Raw genomic sequence first — 19977 nt, forward strand, 5'->3', positions numbered from 1 at the left:
CCATTATTCCCATGTGCCGCCCATTTTGAAAATGGTTGTGACAAACTCGCCCGGTCCCCAAACCTGTGCTTAGGGTTGGCTTTGTTGCCATCAGCAGATGATTCACCAGTTCAGGACACCATTCAGGCCTTTCAAGGTTGCTGTTCGGCGTCTGAAGGATAAAGACAGCAGAGCCAATTCAAGTGTTAAGGAAGAGCAGCTGCCCTGGGAAAGCACCATTTGGGTGAGTGTTTGAATGCTTCCCTGAACATCAAAACACTCCGCATGTGGAAAGCTAGCATGTCAGGGACAAAGCTAGGCGTGAACCTTCCTTGGGATGTGCTAAGTTTCCACATATTGGAGGAAGAAAGGCAGGGATGGGCACAAGATAGATGTGCTGGACCTCACCTCCCAGAATCCCCTGCCAGCATGACCAATGGTCAGGAATTCTGGGAGCTGAAGTCCAAAACATCTGGAGATGTCCTTCCTGCCCACCTCTTGACATAACTTGTCATTCAAACTTGTCATCCCACCAAGCCCCCGCCAGGCTTGGTGTCAGCATGTGTCATTCCTTGGTTGCAACGGGGGCCACCCCCATAGCTGATTCCTACTTCACCCCATCCCAACTGGGTGTCCCCCTGTGGGAATCTTAATTTCCCTCAATGCCCCAGAGTTATGCTATGCTGGAGGCACTGTGGGAAATTTAGATGGCAGCCCACCCAACATTCATCAGATTGCTGATGCCTGCCTACCTGCCTGCTTGGGGGTGGGGGCTACTAATGTACAAGGGGGGGACACAAATGATCATTTTGCTGAGGACACCCCACAAATGTAGGCCTGGCCTGGCCTGGCCTGGCCCACGGCATTCTGAAGTAGTGTGTACCATGTAGGGTTTTTTTTGGCCCTGAATGTTTGAACTGGATCTGAGGACTTCCGTGAGCTCTGAGGTTGAATCTTGCATGCACACAGCTTCTATATCCATGCAAAGAGCTATTCCTGTGCAGTGTAAGATCTCCTGTTCAGCTTTCAGTCTGAGTTTCCCTCCACCAGAAATTCACCAGGCAGCATGATATGATAACAGCGAGGTACAGAGGCCGAGGCTGGCACCCAGTCCCTGCTGATGGGATCAGGCACAGCCAAAGCACGTTCGTGAACGGGGTGAGATATGGATGTCTGAACAAGCAACGCACACTGAATCTGTGAGGAGCGCAAACTCCACGCTGTGTCCTGACGGAAGCCACAGGTGGGCGGAAGGGGGGAAGGTTGGTGTAACATTTCTTCTAAACCACCTCAGGCGTCTGGGCAGACCACTAGGCATGGAAGTCTATGAATAAAAGTGAGTTAACAAGAACCAGGAATGGCCCTGCTTGCACATTCAGCATCATGATCAGTGCAAATAAAAGCAAGACCTTCTATGAAGTTCTCCTAGTGCCAGGTGGGCGACCTCTCCTGGTCTGGAGACTAGTTGCCCCCCTGACCAAGGCAGCGGGTTAGATGATGTCAAGGGACTGGAACCTGCCCCTCCCCCTTCCATTGCATCATCCAGCCCCACCTACTTTTCCTTTCTCCACCAGGAGGGGAGTGGCACACAGGAAAGTCCCTTTGTTATCGCTGATTACGGATGGGAGATAATACGAGGATTCATTTCCCCCGCCTCATCCCCAAGCCTCCAGTAGCCTCCGGGCCAAGGGCACAGTTTGAGGAGGAGGGGGCTCATGAAGGGTGCCCAGCCCTCCATGAGCTGGATTATGCCCAAGGGCGAGAGTTTACCTGCTGCTGTGCTAGCTGGATGATCGGTGGTCTTGTGGGAGGGGGTTGGTCACAGAGGAGCACAGCTCTGGGGCTTTTTCCAGAACCAGAGCACCAGTGTAACTGTTGGCTGGTCCCTGCTCTGGCAAATGAGGTATCTTTGGGGGCCATTTGTTCAGCTGCACGGAATATGCTAATTTTGAGACAAATATCAAAATCAGAGAACATTGGGCACAGCCCTTGTGAACTGACTAGCGAGTAGTCCCCACAATCTTCAGTAGAGGAAATAAATGAAGTCTGTGCCAACCCCCCTGCCCAACCCACTGTAGATCTCCCCCCCCCGTGGAATTTAGCTGTGTGTATGAGAGCTAGGGTGGCCATGCGTCCTACTTTACAGAGGATGTTCCTCTATTTAAAGGGCAGTCTGGCGAAGGGGCTTGCGTAACTCAGTGAAGCCATAAGCTATGCCGTGCAGGGCCACCCAAGATGGACAGGTCATAGCGGAGAGTTCTGACAAAATGTGGTCCACTGGAGAAGGAAATGGCAACCCACTCCAGTGTCCTTGCCAAGAAAACCCCATGGAACGTATCACAAGGCTAAAAGAGATGATGCCGGAAGATGAGCCCCGCAGGTCGGAAGGTGTCCAATATACTACTGGGGAAGAGCAGAGGGAATTTCCAAGTAGTGCCAGAAAGAGTGAAGCGGCTGGGCCAAAGCCGAAAGGACACTCAGCTGTGGATGTGTCTGGTGGTGAAAAGAAAATCCGATGCTGTAAAGAACAATATTGTTTAGGAACCTGGAATGTAAGATCAATGAATCAAGGTAAGCTGGAGATGGTCAAACATGAGATGGCCAAACATGAGATGGCAAGATTGAACATCGACATCTTGGGAATCAGTGAACTAAAATGGACAGGCATGGGAGAATTTAATTCAGGTGACCATTATATCTACTACTATGGGCAAGAATCCCTTAGAAGAAATGGAGTAGCACTCATAGTCAATAAAAAGGTGGGAAAAGCAGTACTGGGGTACAATCTCAAAAATGATAGAATGATCTCAGTACGAATCCAAGGCAAACCATTCAACATCACAGTAATTCAAGTCTATGCCCCAACCACTGAGGCCGAAGAAGCTGAGGTTGATCGGTTCTATGAAGACCTACAACACCTTCTAGAACTAACACCAAACAAAGATGTCCTTTTCATCATAGGGGATTGGAATGCTAAAGTAGGAAGTCAAGAAATAACCGGGATAACAGGCAAGCATGGCCTTGGTGTACAAAATGAAGCAGGACAAAGGCTAATAGAGTTTTGTCAAGAGAACATGCTGATCATAGCAAACATGCTTTTCCAACAGCACAAGAGGCGACTCTACACGTGGACATCACCAGATGGTCAATATCAAAATCAGATTGATTATGTCGTTTGCAGCCAAAGATGGAGAAGCTCTATACAGTCAGTAAAAACAAAACCTGGAGCTGACTGTGGCTCAGATCATGAGCTGCTTCTTGCAAAATTTCGGCTGAAATTGAAGAACGTAGGGAAAACCACTAAACCATTCAGGTATGACCTAAATCATATCCCTTATGAATATACAGTGGAGGTGAGGAATAGATTTCAGGGATTAGACCTGATAGACAGAGTGCCTGAGGAACTATGGACGGAGGTCCGTAACATTGTTCAGGAGGCAGCAACTCAGTCCATCCCAAAGAAAAAGAAATGCAAGTGTAGTAGCAATGTAGAAGGTCAGACTAAGTAGCCTCATGCCTCATGCTCTTGCTGAGCTCTTGCTCTCTTGAATATATGTTTGTAAGCTGACGAGACACAGCAATTTCTTATCTTGTCAGCAAGGCTAAGGTCAATATAGAGTTGTATATCATGTTCCCTGCTTATCATGTCCTATAACCCATTTCCTGGGATATAAACAATGGTGCTAAGAGAGGAAATGTTGAGGACTGCAACCCCACATGGGAGGGAGAGGAGGAGCCGTTTCCTATGTGTCACAATATCTATAAAAACAATCTGCTGATGTAAATTGGGGCTTTTGGCTCTTTGGAAGTGATTCCAGCCATAAAGCCCGCGCGTTAATAAAGAAAAACCCTTTTTCCTTCACTCCGTGGTCTCTCTGACTCTGCTTTCTGCAACACAAGAAAGCATTTGTCTGTCTGATGAGGCTTACAAGTAGCTGAGGAAAGAAGGGAAGTGAAAAGCAAAGGAGAAAGGGGACGATATACCCAACTGAATGCAGAGTTCCAGAGAATAGCAAGGAGAGACAAGAAGGCCTTCTTAAATGAACAATGCAAAGAAATCAAGGAAAACAATACAATGGGAAAGACTAGAGATCTTTTCAAGAAAATCGGAGATCTCAAGGGAACGTTTTGTGCAAAGACGGGCATGATAAAGGACAAAGGCAGGGACCTAACAGAAGCAGATGAGATTAAGAAGAGGTGGAAAGAATACACAGAAGAACTATACAGGAAATATCTGAATGTCCCTGGTAGCCATGATAGTGCGGTCACTGAACTTGAGCCGGACATCTTAGAGGGTGAAGTCAAGTGGGCCTTAGGAAGCATTACTAACAACAAAGCTAGCAGAGATGACAGTATTCCAGCTGAACTATTTAAAATCCTAAAAGATGATGCTGTTAAAGTGCTGCACTCAATATGCCAACGAATTTGGAACACTCAACAGTGGCCACAAGACTGGAAAAGGTAGTCAGTTTACATTCCAATTCCAAAGAAGGGCAATGCCAAAGAGTGTTCAAACTACTGTACAATTGCGCTCATTTCGCATGCCAGCAAGGTGATGCTCAAAATCCTACAAGCTAGGCTTCAGCTGTATGTGAACCGAGAATTACTGGAAGTACAAGCTGGGTTTTGAAGAGGCAGAGGAACTAGAGATCAAATCGCCAACATTCGCTGGATCATGGAGAAAGCAAGAGAATTCCAGAAAAACGTCTATTTCTGCTTCATTGACTATTCTAAAGCCTTTGATAGTGTGGATCACAACAAACTGTGGCAAATTCTTAAAGAGATGGGAGTATCAGACCACCTTACCTGTCTCCTGAGAAACCTGTATGAGGGTCAAGAAGCAACAGTAAGAACCAGACATGGAACAACCGATTGGTTCAAAATTGGGAAAGGAGTACGACAAGGCTGCATATTGTCGTCCTGCTTATTTAACTCATATGCAGAGTACATCATGAGAAACGCCAGGTTGGATGAATCACAGGTCGGAATTAAGATTGCTGGGAGAATTATCAACAACCTCAGATACGCAGATGATACCACCCTAATGGCAGAAAGCGAAGAGGATCTAAAGAGCCTCTTGTTGAGGGTGAAAGTGGAGAGTGCAAAAGCTGGTTTGAAAGTCAACATTAAAAAAACTAAGATCATGGCATCTGGCCCCATCACTTCCTGGCATATAGAAGGGGAAGAAATGGAAGCAGTGACAGATTTTATTTTCTTGGGCTCCAAGATCACCGCAGACGGTGACTGTAGCCATGAAATTAAAAGACGCTTGCTCCTTGGGAAGAAAGCTATGGCAAACCTAGACAGCATAGTAAGAAGCAGAGACATCACCTTGCTGACAAAGGTCCGCATAATCAAAGCTATGGTTTTCCCAGTAGTAACATATGGCTGTGAGAGCTGGACTATAAGGAAGGCTGAGCGCTGAAGAATTGATGCTTTCGAACTGTGGTGCTGGAGAAGACTCTTACGAGTCCCCTGGACTGCAAGGAGGTCAAATCAGTCCATCCTAAAGGAAATCAACCCTGAGTGCTCATTGGAAGGACAGATACTGAAGCTGAAGCTCAAATATTTTGGCCATCAAATGCGAAGAGGAAACTCTCTGGAAAAGACCTGGTGCTGGGAAGGATTGAAGGCAAAAGGAGAAGGGGACGGCAGAGGATGAGATGGCTAGATAGCATCACCGATGCAATGAATATGAACTTGAGCACACTCCGGGAGAGAGTGGAGGACAGGAAGGCGTGGCGTGCTATGGTCCATGGGGTCACGAAGAGTCGGACACGACTGCACGACTGAACAACAACAACTGGAGACAGTCTGCTATTTTAATTTTATTTGTCGGCGGGGGAGGAATGTGAGTGGCCACCCTAACTGAGAGCAAGTCCCCTTCCAGTTTTTAACTCTTCTCCTTGGGCAGCTGGCTCACCTGCTTCACTCCTTTTCCCTCTGCAGCCCTTGGGATGTTCTCTCGAATGTGCTGACACATTCATTCTTGGGTGGGGCAGCGCGAGATAAAGAGACAGAGACAGACCAGCCCTGGAATTCGAGCAGAGCTAGGTCACATTCAATCGACAGACAGGCTCTTGCTTGGGTTGATGAATGGTGACTGGCTGGGCCGCGTCTTGCTAGCGAAGCAGGAAGTCTGTTGGTGTGGCGTCGATAAGAGACTTTTGTGCAAGCCAAGCCCAGCTATTAACTTTGCAGCCAATTCTGCTGCTGCTGCTGCTACCATTCCACTGTGCCCTGCACAGACAGGGATTTCCGACTGATGCTGCATTTTTCTCGCCTTAGACAAGCATTTGCTAATTACGTTGCCACCTCTTCCTTGTGATGGTTTCTCTTTGCATTCCAGCAAGGAAGCAAGAGTCATTTCCGTGCCATGGTTCAGTTAAAGGAAGAGGGTCTTCCGTAGAGATAGAAAAATGCTACAGTCATGCATAGTACCATCCTTCCAGTTTCCAGTTGAAAATTCCATATTTACACCCATGGACACAGGGGAACAGTTCTGTCTCCTTCCCTGCTTGGTATTTCCATGGTGCGCTGGTCCATTTGCTTGGCACCCATCATCCTGCACATAGCCTCTCTCAACTGACAGATACCAGCCCATGGCTTGATTGTTGTGCGCCTGCAGCTTTTATTATATTTCATTTCATTTATTACATTTCTATACCACCCATTAGCCTAAGCTCTCTGGGTGGTTTATAAAGATTAACCCCCACCCTAAAAAATACAACATAAAATGCAGTATTAAACCATCTGCATAAAAATATATGAACAATTTTGGGCAATCAACAATAAAAATCTCAAGACCCATTAAAAATCTTTATCATATGAAGTCAAATGCCTGGGAGTAGAGGGAAGTCTTAACCTGGTGCCAGAAAGATGACAATTTGGTGCCAGGAAGACCTCACTAGGGAGAGCATTCCACAGTTGGGGGGGCACCACCAAGGAGGCCCTCTCTCTAGTTGCCATCCTCCAAACTTCCCTCGAAGGAAGCACTTGCAAGAGGGCCTTCGATGAAGATCATAGTGTATGGGAAGTTCATACCAGGCGAGGCACTCCATCAGTGTATTGCAGTCCTGAACCTTGAACTGGGCTCAGATATGGATGATCCCTGCCCTGTCCCCAACTCTTAAGCTAGAGAGGGAAGCTGGGGCCAGATCTACACCCTGTGTCACATCATGAGGATCCCATCATAGTAATGCTATAGACCTCCTGCACATTTATACCTCGTAGGACACACAATGACATTTGTTGCAGTATATTGGGTAATGTGGAATAAAACGCAGGAAATAACACTATAAAAGTGGCATATAGACTGTGTAATGAGCTCGAAGAGTTATCAGTGCACTTCAATACTGCTATAAAGCAGTAGTGTAGATCTAGCCTGGGTCTCCTCAACCTCGCCAGAGGGTGAAAAAGACTCACCATGGCAAGGTTGGCAAGTGGATTTATGTTCTCGTGGTTACGCCGGTTTTCTTTCTATTGCTTAACAAAGAAGTTATGTGTCCCTGCTTCAGTTTTGCTTGTGGTGTTTTCATTGTTTCAATATGTAATTAGACTTTGAATTTTTGGGTGACCTTGTTCAGATCAAAAGGTAGCAGTAATAATAACGTCATCATTATTATTCTTTTGTATTATTATTGTTGCTTTATATTGTTGTTTAGTATTAACATACAAATGGGCCAGCACATGTAGTAATTGCATTTAAATGTGACCAAGCATATGCAGAAAGTAGATTATACTAAGTATACGAATAACAGTTTTTCCCAGGCTCGGTATCTTGCATGAATCAAGGCCATCAAGCAGATATTTGCAGAATGGGATGGTAGACTGAGATGCAGAGACTGTACCACTTCAACATACAGGTAGGCAGTGCCATGTGGGAAAAGTCATATACTTGTAGGGCTCCTTCACCCAGAGCTTTTATCCTGCTGTTGAGGTTGCTCATGCACGGAAGTTTTGGGCCCTTTAGATGACGTCGTGAACCTCCAGGGTGTCTTCTGCACTAAATGACCTTTATTCGTTTTTAAATACATCGGAGATAATGAGCCATCAAATTACCCCACTTGTGTTTCACTTGAGTTCCCTCCGTAAAAAAGGGAAAGCCGCAAGAAGAGGGGCTGGATCAATGAAACATAGGGAAGACTGAGAGAAGAGGGAGAAGGAGGGGGAAAGGGGAGGGGAGAAAGGAAGCGCATAAAGGGAGTCCGTTGTGATCCTGCATTTAAAATGGAAGCAGAAAGCCCCCTATTAAATGTGGGGTTTTAGGCTGGTGTAGAGATGCTTGTAGTAAATCAAGATATTGGAAGACAGGTTTAGTGCAGCCTTTTCCCTGGTGTGCTAGTTTACCACATGCAGGGAGGTTTTTGTGCAGTGTGCACTGGGAAAGGGAATCCCGTGGTGTTAGTGCATTTTTAGATCCTTGCACTGCAGCTGGCGTTTACTTTTGTTTTATTCTGTTGTGTTAAGCTTTTAATATGGTATTTTCTTAAGTTTTTGTATTTTAGGGTTTTAAGAGAGCAACCCTATGCCTCCCAGAGACAAATAATGCTGAGGATTCCCCACAGAGTTGCGGTCTTGGAGGGGGAGATCCAAGGGATTGCTCCCTCCACTCCCAAGGCCCACCCAGCCACCACAGAAAGATCCACGGCAGCTCCCTCTCCCAAGAATGCAGCTCAGACCTTGGGAGGAGAAAGAAGAGGGAGGGAAGGGGGCATGCCAGTGGGCAAGGTGAGTGAGTTAGACGGGCAAATGTAAAAGGACACAAAGAGGATTTCCAGGGGATGGAGAGGTCCGGATAAAAAAAGCTTCTGTTGTTCCTCCCACCTTGCCAGCTCTTGCCCAGATACTTGGCGTGCCCGACAGAGTCTTCCATCCTGTAGAGTAGGATTGTTCTCAAAGTTCTGTTTTCTGAATCCCCTAGAGAGCTTCAGCTATTGGGCAATATAGAAATATAATAAAACAATACAATACAATACAATACAATACAATACAATACAATACAATACAATACAATACAATACAATAATGGGACAATCCAGAATTCTACCACTTCATTCACCAAATCATGCAGTGCATGTATTTTTGTGGGAGGTGGTAAATTAAGAGGAGAGAGGGTGTGAGCCTTTTTCCAGGCTCTGGGAAAATGACTGTGAAAGTAAACAGCACCTTAGGACTCCAGGCATATAACAAGCTGCCCCCAGCAGCTCTCAGTGGCCTTGCTAACTGCGGTCATTTCAGGGCCAAAAAACAGGGCTGATCCCTGAAGCAGCCAAACAGGAGTAAGACAGGGAGGTGTATTAGACACCGAATGAGGGGAGGACATGATTACCACCATGCCCCTTAATTAAAATAATTGGCTTTAATAGCCAAAGCAAGGAGAGGTGCTGCAATTTCCCATTTTGTAGGGCATTTTTTGCCACCAGGAAGCTGGGGTGTCAGAATTGTTTCTGTGGCTGCACAGCTTTAATTGAATCCTCTCCCTCTGCCCGGTTCCCAGGGTGATAGGGATCAGCAATCCGTGGCGGAGCAGAGCTGGACAAAACTGGCGGGGGGTGGGGGTGGAGGTGGGAAAGGGTTGAGGGGCACAATGACCTCAGTGTGTATCCTTCATTGGCCTTGGGGTTTCCCAAACGGAGGCCCGGAAGGCCCCGCTAGTTCCAGAAATTAGCAACAGGAACACATTGAAAGATTCCAGCGGAGCTAGGATTGCGGGTGTTTATTAACTACACCAACAACCCACCCTTGCCGGGATCAGGCGGCACAAGAAGCCCCGGCAACCATCTGCCGTGGCTTGAATATTCAAAATGGCCACCAACAGGCACCACAACCTGCCATGGCTTAAATAAATAAGTCACAGTGGGCTGCGGGGATCGTGCAAACAGGGTCGACAGGGGGATTTTTTGACTGGGCCAGGCACTATAAATGTAGCTGCTTTTGAGAGGAGTTGAGCTTGCAAACCCTACAGCATTTCCCAGAGAGGAGATTGGTATGCCATAGAGCAGCCTCTGGCACCCTCGAGAGATGTGGGGTTCAACTTCTATCATACCCACAATGGGAGTTGTAGGTATCTGGAAGGGCACCAGGTTGGGGAAGGAAGGCTGGCATATAGGGTTGCCAACTTCTGGTTTTAAAGAACAACGTGATGCCTCAGGTTAAATGCCTCTGACATATACAGAGAGCCTTTCCCCCTGCATGGAATAACAAAGGTTGTTACAGAAGAAGCAGAAGCAGTAGCAGCTAAAGGCAAAGTGCCTCTGATCATATGCAGAGTGTTCCTGAAGCAGCCCCTGACTGAAAAGAACATCTGAACACACGTCTTTAAATTATCTCTCTCTCTCTCTCTCTCTCTCTCTCTCTCTCTCTCTCTCAGATAAACATTACAATGCACACAAGTGCACGTCACTCATTTTTTCTTGTTCATTACACGTTGTCAACATGGTTACCTTTGCTGCACTTCTTTCCAATATAGCTACCCACTGCCATACTTCTCACAAGACACAGCTTATTAAACAGGATGTCTTTTTCTTCTGGTCTGGCAACTGGTGAGGCAAGTACAGTGGGGCCCAATACAGTGCAGGGGAGATGGGTTCCAATCCCCCCTCAGCCAGGAAGTCCATTGTGATCCTGCATTTAAAATGGAAGCAGAAAGCCCCAATGGGTTCCAATCCCCCCTCAGCCAGGAAGTTCAATAGCGGACTGTGGCCCAATCACTCTCTCTCAACCTGACCTACCTCACAGGGCTATTGTGAGGACACAATGGAGCAGGAGGGGTGGAGGAGGAGGAAGAACCATATGTGCTTCCCTGAGATTTGGAGCATCTCTACACCAGCCTAAAATCCGGCATTTAAAATGGGGCTTTCTGCTTCCATTTTAAATGCAGGATCACAATGGACTCCCTTTACACGTGCTTCCTCCCCACTCCTTTCCCCCCTTATCTGAGTCTTCCATATATTTCATTATCCACCCGCTAGATAGTGCTGTGGTCTGGCTCCTCTTATTACGGCTTTTCCTCTTTTCACAGAGGGAACTCAAGAGGAACTCAAATGCTGTAACTGGATAGCTCATTATCTCCGATCTTTTAAAAAATGGAATAAAGGTAATTTAGTGCGGGAGACGCCCTGGAAGTTGACAACGTCATCGAGAGGACCTGCAAACTTCCATGAGTAACCAACCTCAACAGCAGGATAAAAGCTCTGTGTGAAGAAGCCCTTGTAGAGGAACAGTGGGATGAAAATATAATGAATGAATTCAATGATTAAAAAACCTGCCAGTTTAAGACCAGATTTAAGGCTATCTCATGTTGGTTCAAGTGCCACGAAGCCAGGAAATTGGAAGCTAAGGCTGATGCCTCAACTGATGTATCCTGTGATCCATGACAATGTTGTGCAATGTCACAAATCGTGTTTGCATACATCCTACCCTCCATGCACCCATGCTTTCCCTTGGTCTTTCAGGCCCAGATCTAGATGGAGTGCCTGGGATCAGCAAAGATGCCCCACATTGTCCTGATCCTGTATTACCATATGAAGCCACTGGGCCTTACTGTATTGCTAGACGAATCTTCCTGTGAGTTGACCCATGCCAATTCGTTGCTTCCATTTGCAGTCGGATGGGCAGGTTAAACGGTGAGGCTAGGTGCCAAGTAGTTTGAAACAGAGGAAGCGTTCGCAGGTTTTTGCACGATATACGCGGAAAGGGACAAGCAGCCCCCGAGGAAGGAAATACCTTTCTGAAATGCATCAGGCCTGCTGAAGTTTTTTCTGTCGCACGAAAACGTTTTCTCTTCTGTTTTGGGATACAGTAGGTGCCTTTCCCTCTTGCTGGTTCTTTAACTTTAAGGACCACCTCCTCCCTTGCATATCCTCCTGAACACTCAGATGTACATCAGAGGTCCTGCTCCGAGCCCTACCCACCCCCACCCCACTGCCTGAGGTTTGGTATACAAGAGACAGGTAAGGTGGCCACTTATGCATCGCCAAAAGAGAGGACAAGAAGACAGGAATTTGCATGTGCTCATTTATATGATGCAAACTGAGAAATAAGTATTATAATTAAAACAGAAATACAGTACATCTCACTATAGTTTGGAAGTCTGCGACCAGGTGACCTGTGTACCTGCCTGTTCAGTCTGCTGTCCAGCTGCTAAGTGTTGGTGTGGGCAAGAATTCTTATGGTTCATCATCTGTAAACCAGAATTGAGCAGAGGAACCCTTCAGGTGCAGGATAGCTTCAAAGAGAGGGTGATCATCTGGCAGTGCTTCAAATACAGAACTATACAGGCAGGAGAATGTGAGAATTGTTCATTACCAGGCAGAATGGAACAGCAGCTAAAGACTAGGTGATATAATCTGGAGGTAGGATGGCCAGGTGTTCTACTTTAAAAAGGACATTCCTCTGTTTTGGACAGCTGGAAGAGGACAGTCCTCTAAGAGGTATCCAGTCCAAGTCTGGTTGTAAAGTCAACGAATCGTAAGGAGGGAGAACAGATCAGGGGCCTTGAAATTGCCCATCAAGCAGTTAGCACCAGGACAACACGAGCAGGCACACAGGTCACCCGGCTGATATTCTCCACGTGAGACATATTGCATTTCTATTTGAATTGAAGTTATTATTTCTAAATTTGCACCTATACAGAGACATTTGCATATGCAGATGTTATGCACACTGGTGTCCCCTTTTGTCCCCTTTTTTGGTGATGCGTTTTCTTCTTCGGGGCAGTGTGCAAGCGGCAGGCGCATCATCATGAGGATGATGCACAGGATGCATCATGGGGAACGAGCACAGGAGCCCTTGTGCCAGCTGGAACAGGCAGAGCAAGTTGCTCCATGCCACGCAGGTGAATGAACTCTTGCAGCCCGGCATGAACTCCACAGGAAAACGGGACAAGGGCGGCCTTCCAGTCTGTAGACTGGCACTTCCCCTAACGTCCTCGCAGTCTTTATCCTGCAAGGAAACTTGGACAGCATCTATCAACGGTGCGATTAGAGTTTTTAACAAACGTATTGGTGTTTGCTTTACGAAGGCATGCGGGTTTTCTTGGAAGGCTTCCAGAGGATTCAAACAGAGCTGTGTTGCAGTGCTGGCTCTGGGTCTCCCCCCACCCCCCTTGAGTCTACCTTCTCACTGCCATTGTCAGTAGCTGCTCTCATTCCTCATCCTCGTTCCCATCGTTGCTACCATTTGCTTGCTTGACAGGCAGAGTTCCAGTGAGGAAGCAGCCCGCAGCATCTCCTGCTCCTCACCATCACCACTGTTCGGACCAGGGCGAGAGGCAGGTGAACAAGCGGGTGAAGCAATGGTGAAGAGGAGGAGCAACTCCGGGGGGCAGTTTTCAGTGGGGCCCTACAGGGGTGTGGGCCATCAGCAAGTGCCCGACCAGGCCTATTCTTGATGCTGGTCCTCTGCAGCTGTGCGACTGAACCAGAGGAATGGTATTGCCCTTGCAAGCATCCCTGCCCCTCTCTCAACATGCACATCCTTTGGTATGAGAAAGATGATAGGTGGCCATGTTATGGTGAGCGCCTACTGATGCTGCCAAAAATCCTTCCTTGTTGATCAGCTATCATGATAAAATGCTAATTTTTGTTCTTCCAGCAATCATGGAAAATTGGGGAGAAATTTACTTCTCCCCATCTCAATAGCCTCGTATTTAATGAGACATGCTGTATCATGTTAACGTGATGAACTTGGTTCAGAATAAGATCCAAGGAAGCTACACAAGCTAGTGTGAAATGAATGAGAGGAGACGCTGAGCAGATGTGCACCGCAATGGTTTCAATACCTTCAATTAAGGTTTTTTGCTAGGCTGGATACTATTAAGGGCACTGTGACATCATGTATATCGATACTTGAATTGATCATATGTGACAGGAAAAAATCAAAGAAGGCTTGTTATTGCCAATTTATTACATTATGTTAGCCTTAGACCAGGGGAGGGCAACCTGCGGCCCTCGGACCACATGCTGCCCTCGGACTAATTTCAAAAGCCTTCTGCATGTGATGTCTTCAAACCTTCAAGCAAGAGAGATCTGTCCCTTCGCTGGCAGCCAACAGCATGGGAAGAGGGAGGGAAAAATGGGGATGATAGAAAGGATAAAGAAGGTGGCAGAAAGAGAAAAGGGGTGCTGCATCCACTTTTGTCACAAGCCCTGCCCACCTCTGGCTTGGCCCCAACTCCCCACTGTTGATGTGCACTCCATGACAGATCACTCGTGATGGAATGTGGCTCTCAACATAATAGAGGTTGCCCAGCCTTGCTTTTGATGCAGGGATGGCCCAAGATATTTTCCTGCCTGAGCCAAAAAACAAGATGGCTTCCCTCCCAATCTGTGTACAAAAAGCCAACTGGACTGGCAGATAAATCCAGCTTTGACACTGATGAGGGGACAGCGTCCTCCACTGCACCTGAAGGCAGAAAGCTAACTTGGGGGTGGGGTACAGAGCAGGCCACTCAGGACACAGCAATCTCCTCCAACACCTTGCTGCCTTCTCCCAGTATCTGCCACTTGAGGAGACTGCCTCACTCTGCCTAATGGTAGGGCCAGCCCCGTTTAGATGACATCAAAGGGAAGATGTGGAAAGATATTGAATATACGTCTACCTGGCTGTCAATTTCCTTCATACAGTTAGAATCATGTGAGGGAGAGTGGAGACCATCATGCTATTTCCACCTCCTCCAACACAATCTTCATCACCCTCCACAAATAGGAGGGTGACCATGTGCTACTCGAGTAGCAGGGGTCAGGGCCGGCCCAAGACATTTTGCTGCCTGAGGTAAAAGACAAGATGGCACCCCTTGCCCAGTCCATGTACAGAAGCTGACTGCATTGGCAACTCAGTCTTACTTCCACATGGGCGATGGGGTAGTGTCCTCCATCACAGGCCATGGTTAGGGGGTCCAAGACAGGTTGACTCCCTGTCCTCCCACAGGGACAGCCAGAGGGTTCATGAGGACAGCCAGGGCTTTGCTGCTGCTGCCCCCCTGTATCTGCTGCCTGAGGCGACTGCTTCACTCTGCCTAATAGAAGGGCTGGCCCTGGCAGGAGTGCAGAACCTCAGGCCCAAGGGCCAAATCTGGCCCTCCTAGTGTCCAAATCCAGCTCACTGGAGTTCCTTAAAAGGCCCTTTCCCCCTGACCACAGATACTTTGGAGGTTTCCTGGCTTTTGTGCAGCTTTCCCCCCATTCTACAGGGTTGAAATGCCTCTCCTGAGGCTTCGTTACTGCCAGAAAGATCTAGAAGCTAAAATAGGTGGGTGTTTTTGGCCCCTCCTCTCTTGCCTTTGGCTATACCCCTTTTTCCTTCAGCCCCTCCCACCACTGAAATTAGACTAGATGGGCTAGATGAAACATCGATCAGGTGGATCCACAGTTGGGTACAGAATCGGACCCAAAGAGTGCTTATCAATGGGATCTTCTCAAACTGGGGAGAGGTAACAAGTGGGGTACTGCAGGGCTCAGTCCTGGGCCCAGTGCTCTTCAACATTTTTATTAATGACTTGGAGGAGGAGGTGCAGAGAATGCTGATCAAATCTGCAGATGACACAAAATTGGGCAGGATAGCTAATACTTTGGAAGACCGAAACAAAATTCAAAGTGATCTTGATAGACCAGAGCACTGGGCAGAAAACAACAGAATGACATTTAATAGGGATAAATGCCAAGTTCTGCACCTAGAAAAAAGAAACCAAATGCACAGTTACAAGATGGGGGATACGTGGCTCAACAATACTACAGGTGAGAAGGATCTTGGAATTGTTGTCGATCATAAGCCGAATATGAGCCAACAATGTGATGTGGCTGCAAAAAAGGCAAATGCTATTTTGGGCTGCATTCATAGAAGCATAGCTGCCTAATCATGTGAAGTACTAGTTCCCCTCTACTCAGCACTGGTTAGGCCTCATCTGGAGTACTGTGTCCAGTTCTGGGCACCGCACTTTAAGGAGGATACAGACAAGCTGGAGAGGGTTCAGAAGAGGGCAACGAAGATGATCAGGGGACTGGAAACAAAGCCCTATGAGGAGAGACTGAAAGAAGTGGGCATGTTTAGCCTTGAGAAGAGAAGACTGAGGGGAGATACGCCGAGCCCCCTCTCTCACCCACCTGCCTCCCACTCGCCGAGCTGCTCGCACTCCTGCTGGGCCCATCTGGCTACCTCTGTGCCTGCCATTTTGCACAAAAAAATTGGTGGGTGCAGATATGTGCACATTTGCACACCCACAAAATGGCGCTGTGAATGGCTAATACACGCAATTACAGGAGCGTATCCCTGTTCCCTGGCGCATCTAGAATATTTCGTTCACATACATACATACATACATGGTAAAGGTGTCCCCAACCAGTCGTGTCCGACTCTAGGGTGTGGTGCTCATCTCCATTTCTAAGCCAAAGAGCCAGTGCTGTCCGAAGACGCTTCCGTGGTCATGTGGCCGGCATGACTGAACACCGAGGTGCATGGAACACTGTTACCTTTCCCGCCGAAGCGGTACCTATTTATCTACTTGCAATTTCTTGCTTTTGAACTTCTAGGTTGGCAGAAGGTGGGACTGAAGATGGGAGCTCACTCCGTCACGCAGCACTCGGGTCTCGAACTGCTGTCCTGCCGACCTTCTGGTCTGCAGTTCAGTGTCTTAACCACTAAGCCACCGCGGACATATATATATATATATATATATATATATATATATATATATTCATATGTACGGATATATATATTATTCATTCATACATACATACATATATATCTATATATTCATATACACACACACACACACCAGCCTGCTCTCTGGGATATTTAGAATATATCCCTGCTTTATATACATATATCCCATCCTGCTCCCTGGGGTATTTAGCTGGTATATAACATGCTCCCTGGGGTATTTAGAATGCCTCAATAGGGCTGGTGTCAATTTCAGTGCCAGCTTGGCATTCAGCCTCTACCAAAGGGTCAGCTCATCAGTGCTCAGATGATGGTGGGGAAGGCAGAGGGCCTTCTCCCCCATGTATTTGACCATTGCCCCACCTGCATTGTTATACATGATGGGGGTAGTGCCGTGTTTAAACATACAGAACTGCCGCTCTCCTGCGTCAATCTGGTGCAGAGTGGAAGACACATGGGGATCTGAGCCAACATGAGCACGATCTACAGGACGTTAGGGTGGCCATGCCAAAAAATTATCTCTCTCTCTCTCTCTCTCTCTCATCACATTTCTTAATCTCCCATCTGGCCGGTCACCCAGCTACTCTGGGGGATGTACAACAGTACAATTTAAAACAGTAAAATTACACATTAAAACATCGTCTAAAAATACCCTAACCCACCCCAACTGCCTGCCTGAACAACCATGTTTTCAATGTGTGGTGGAAGCTCGTTAAAGAGGGGGCATGGCGGAGTTCCCTAGGGAGGGAGTTCCACAGAGTTGGGGCCACCACAGAGAGGGTACTCTCCCTCGTCCTCACCAGCCTAGCTGTCCTGGCTGATGGGACACAGAGAAGGCCATCTGAGGCTGATCTTGTTGAGTGGACTGTCTGGTATTGCTGGAGGTGCTCCTTGAGATAGAGCAAATGCATCAGCAAAAAGGAGGACATCAATTTGCATGAATTTGGCATAGGGCACTTTATATGTAAAGATGCAAATTTAAAAATAATTATTATAATGTAAATCGAAATACAGCCCATCTCACCAGTGTGGCAGAGTGTGACCTGTTGGCGATTTCGTCTTTAAGGATAAGCCCACGCCCACCCAAAAGGTCTCCAACGTCATACCCTTCACCCAATATTGCCTCTATTCCCACACACACACTTTCAGGGAGCAATGGTCCCACAAATTTTGGGTGAGGGACAGTGGAAGCTGGTGACTTCAGTGAGGCAGTGCATCTGTTCCAGGTTTCAGTCAGAACCAGTCAGAACACTAAAGGACAAGGGGCACCTTGGGTAGCTCCTTTAGAGTTCTGACTGGGTCTGAATGAAACCCGGAGTGGATTCACCACCCCACTGACATCGGAGCCACCAGCCTCCACTGGTGGGGGATATTCTGCCCAGCTGATCTCTACTTTGGCATATGGAAGGGGAAGAAATGGAAGCAGTGACAGATTTTACTTTCTTGGGCTCCAAGATCACCGCAGACGGCGACTGTAGCCATGAAATTAAAAGACACTTGCTCCTTGGGAGGAAAGCTATGGCAAACCTAGACAGCATAGTAAGAAGCAGAGACATCACCTTGCCAACAAAGGTCCGTCTAATCAAAGCTATGGTTTTCCCAGTAGCAACGTATGGCTGTGAGAGCTGGACTATAAGGAAGGCTGGGCGCTGAAGAATTGATGCTTTCGAACTGTGGTGCTGGAGAAGACTCTTCTGAGTCCCCTGGAAATCAACCCTGAGTGCTCACTGGAAAAACAGATACTGAAGCTCAAATATTTTGGCCACCTAATGCGAAGAGAAAACTCTCTGGAAAAGACCCTGATGCTGGGAAAGACTGAAGGCAAAAGGAGAAGGGGACGGCCGAGGATGAGATGGCTAGATAGCATCAGCGATGCAATGAATATGGACTTGAGCACGCTCCAGGAGAGAGTGTAGGACAGGAAGGCCTGGCGTGCTATGGTCCATGGGGTCACGAAGAGTCGGACACGACTGAACGACTGAACAACAACCTTTGTAAAATATATGAGACTGTGTGTTTTCTCGTGTCTTTCTCATTTTGAGTTGGAAAAGGGTTGGTAGGTTTTAATCCCCTTTTGATCTTTGGAAAGGTGGAAAAACACCAGTCAGCACACACATGCACAGCCCAGACATTCAATGGTCATGCTGCTGGGGAGGATGGGAGATGTAGTCCAACCCATCTGGAGCGGGACAAGTTGGGGAAGACTGATCTGAATAGCGACCCTGTTCCTTTACCCTACAGCAGAGGCAGATCCCTTTTCCCGTGGAGGTGGGGAACTGGACTTTTTCCAGCATTGTCATTTCTGCCAGAGCCTTGTGGATCCAGGCAGCCCAATTCTTCCATGACCAACAAGCCCTGGTGCTCATGTTCAAGGTGAGTTGCTCTGTTTGTGGAGCAAGCACCCCTTCAAGTCTCCCTTCTATGGAAACTTGCTAAGGCCACTGGAAATCAATGCCCCTTGCAGGCATGCCACACAGGCACGCTACGGAAAGAAACGCCCCTGCGGGCCCTTGCCCTCTCTGTTTGCTGTTTGCTCTTCACTGTTTGCCAAGGGGGCAGCAGAACATTTACTTGCCTTTCGAATCACCCTGGCCATAAACATCTGTTCCCTCCCTCCCAAGTTACTCAAGGTGTCAGCCGTATCCTAGCGCTGGCTTTGGTCCAGACGCGGCAGTTGGGTGCATAATAATACTGAACCCCGCTGTACGTCTGCAGTTCAGATCCAGAAACCAATCCTTTCCCACCCACTGCCAAGACTTGTCAGATGAAGCCAGGTGCGATTGCTTTGTGTTATGTGGGAAAAATACTTTCTCATCGTGCGATTGGCAGCCAGCAGCACAAGCTGAGCCAGGACAGATTTAGAGTGGAGATTCCCAAACAGTGCCACAAGGGGTACAGAACTGTGTCTTTGAAAAATGGAGGCACCACATCGGATGTCTCCATTGGTCTTTGCCCATCAGAAGAGGGTAGGGTGACCAATTATGAACTGCCAAAAAAGAAGAAATGCATCACCAAACAAAGAGGACAAAAGAGGACACCATCTTGCATAACATTTGCTAATTTAAAAGTATAGATGCAAATTTAGAAATAGTTATTGGGATTTAAATAGAAATACAATCCATCTCACCATCGTGCGGGAGGCTGTGACCAGGTGACCCATGTGCCTGCCTTTTCAGCCTGCTGTCCAGGTGCTGACTCATGATGGGCAACGGTTCATAGGGTTCTTTTTTCTAAATGGGGAATTGATTGTGTGTTCATCATTACATCTGCATGGAGCAGCGGGTTAGACTTGATGGTCTTATAGGCCCCTTCCAACCCTACGATTCTATGATTACCTAC

The 19977-nt window shown here is 47.4% G+C and overlaps 1 long non-coding RNA gene across 5 annotated transcripts in view; it reads right to left on the reverse strand.

The window, feature by feature from the left end:
* LOC146338049 (uncharacterized) overlaps positions 1–19977 on the reverse strand; it is a 99043-nt gene that overhangs the window by 18821 nt on the left and 60245 nt on the right. The window contains exons 5-7 of one of the 5 annotated variants that reach the window (XR_014785147.1): positions 12101–12252; positions 10425–10605; positions 5677–8912 (exon numbers count right to left, since the gene is read on the reverse strand). This is a non-coding gene — a long non-coding RNA (uncharacterized LOC146338049). Of the gene's footprint in view, positions 1–5673; positions 10606–11909; positions 12253–16551; positions 19869–19977 lie in introns of those variants that run through there. The other 4 variants (XR_014785150.1, XR_014785148.1, XR_014785146.1 and 1 more) reach the window with 4 other exon arrangements.

Source organism: Heloderma suspectum, chromosome 10 (genome assembly GCF_057233095.1).
Source record: "Heloderma suspectum isolate Gila_16-S chromosome 10, 16-S_ref, whole genome shotgun sequence".
Taxonomy (NCBI): Eukaryota; Metazoa; Chordata; class Lepidosauria; order Squamata; family Helodermatidae; genus Heloderma; species Heloderma suspectum.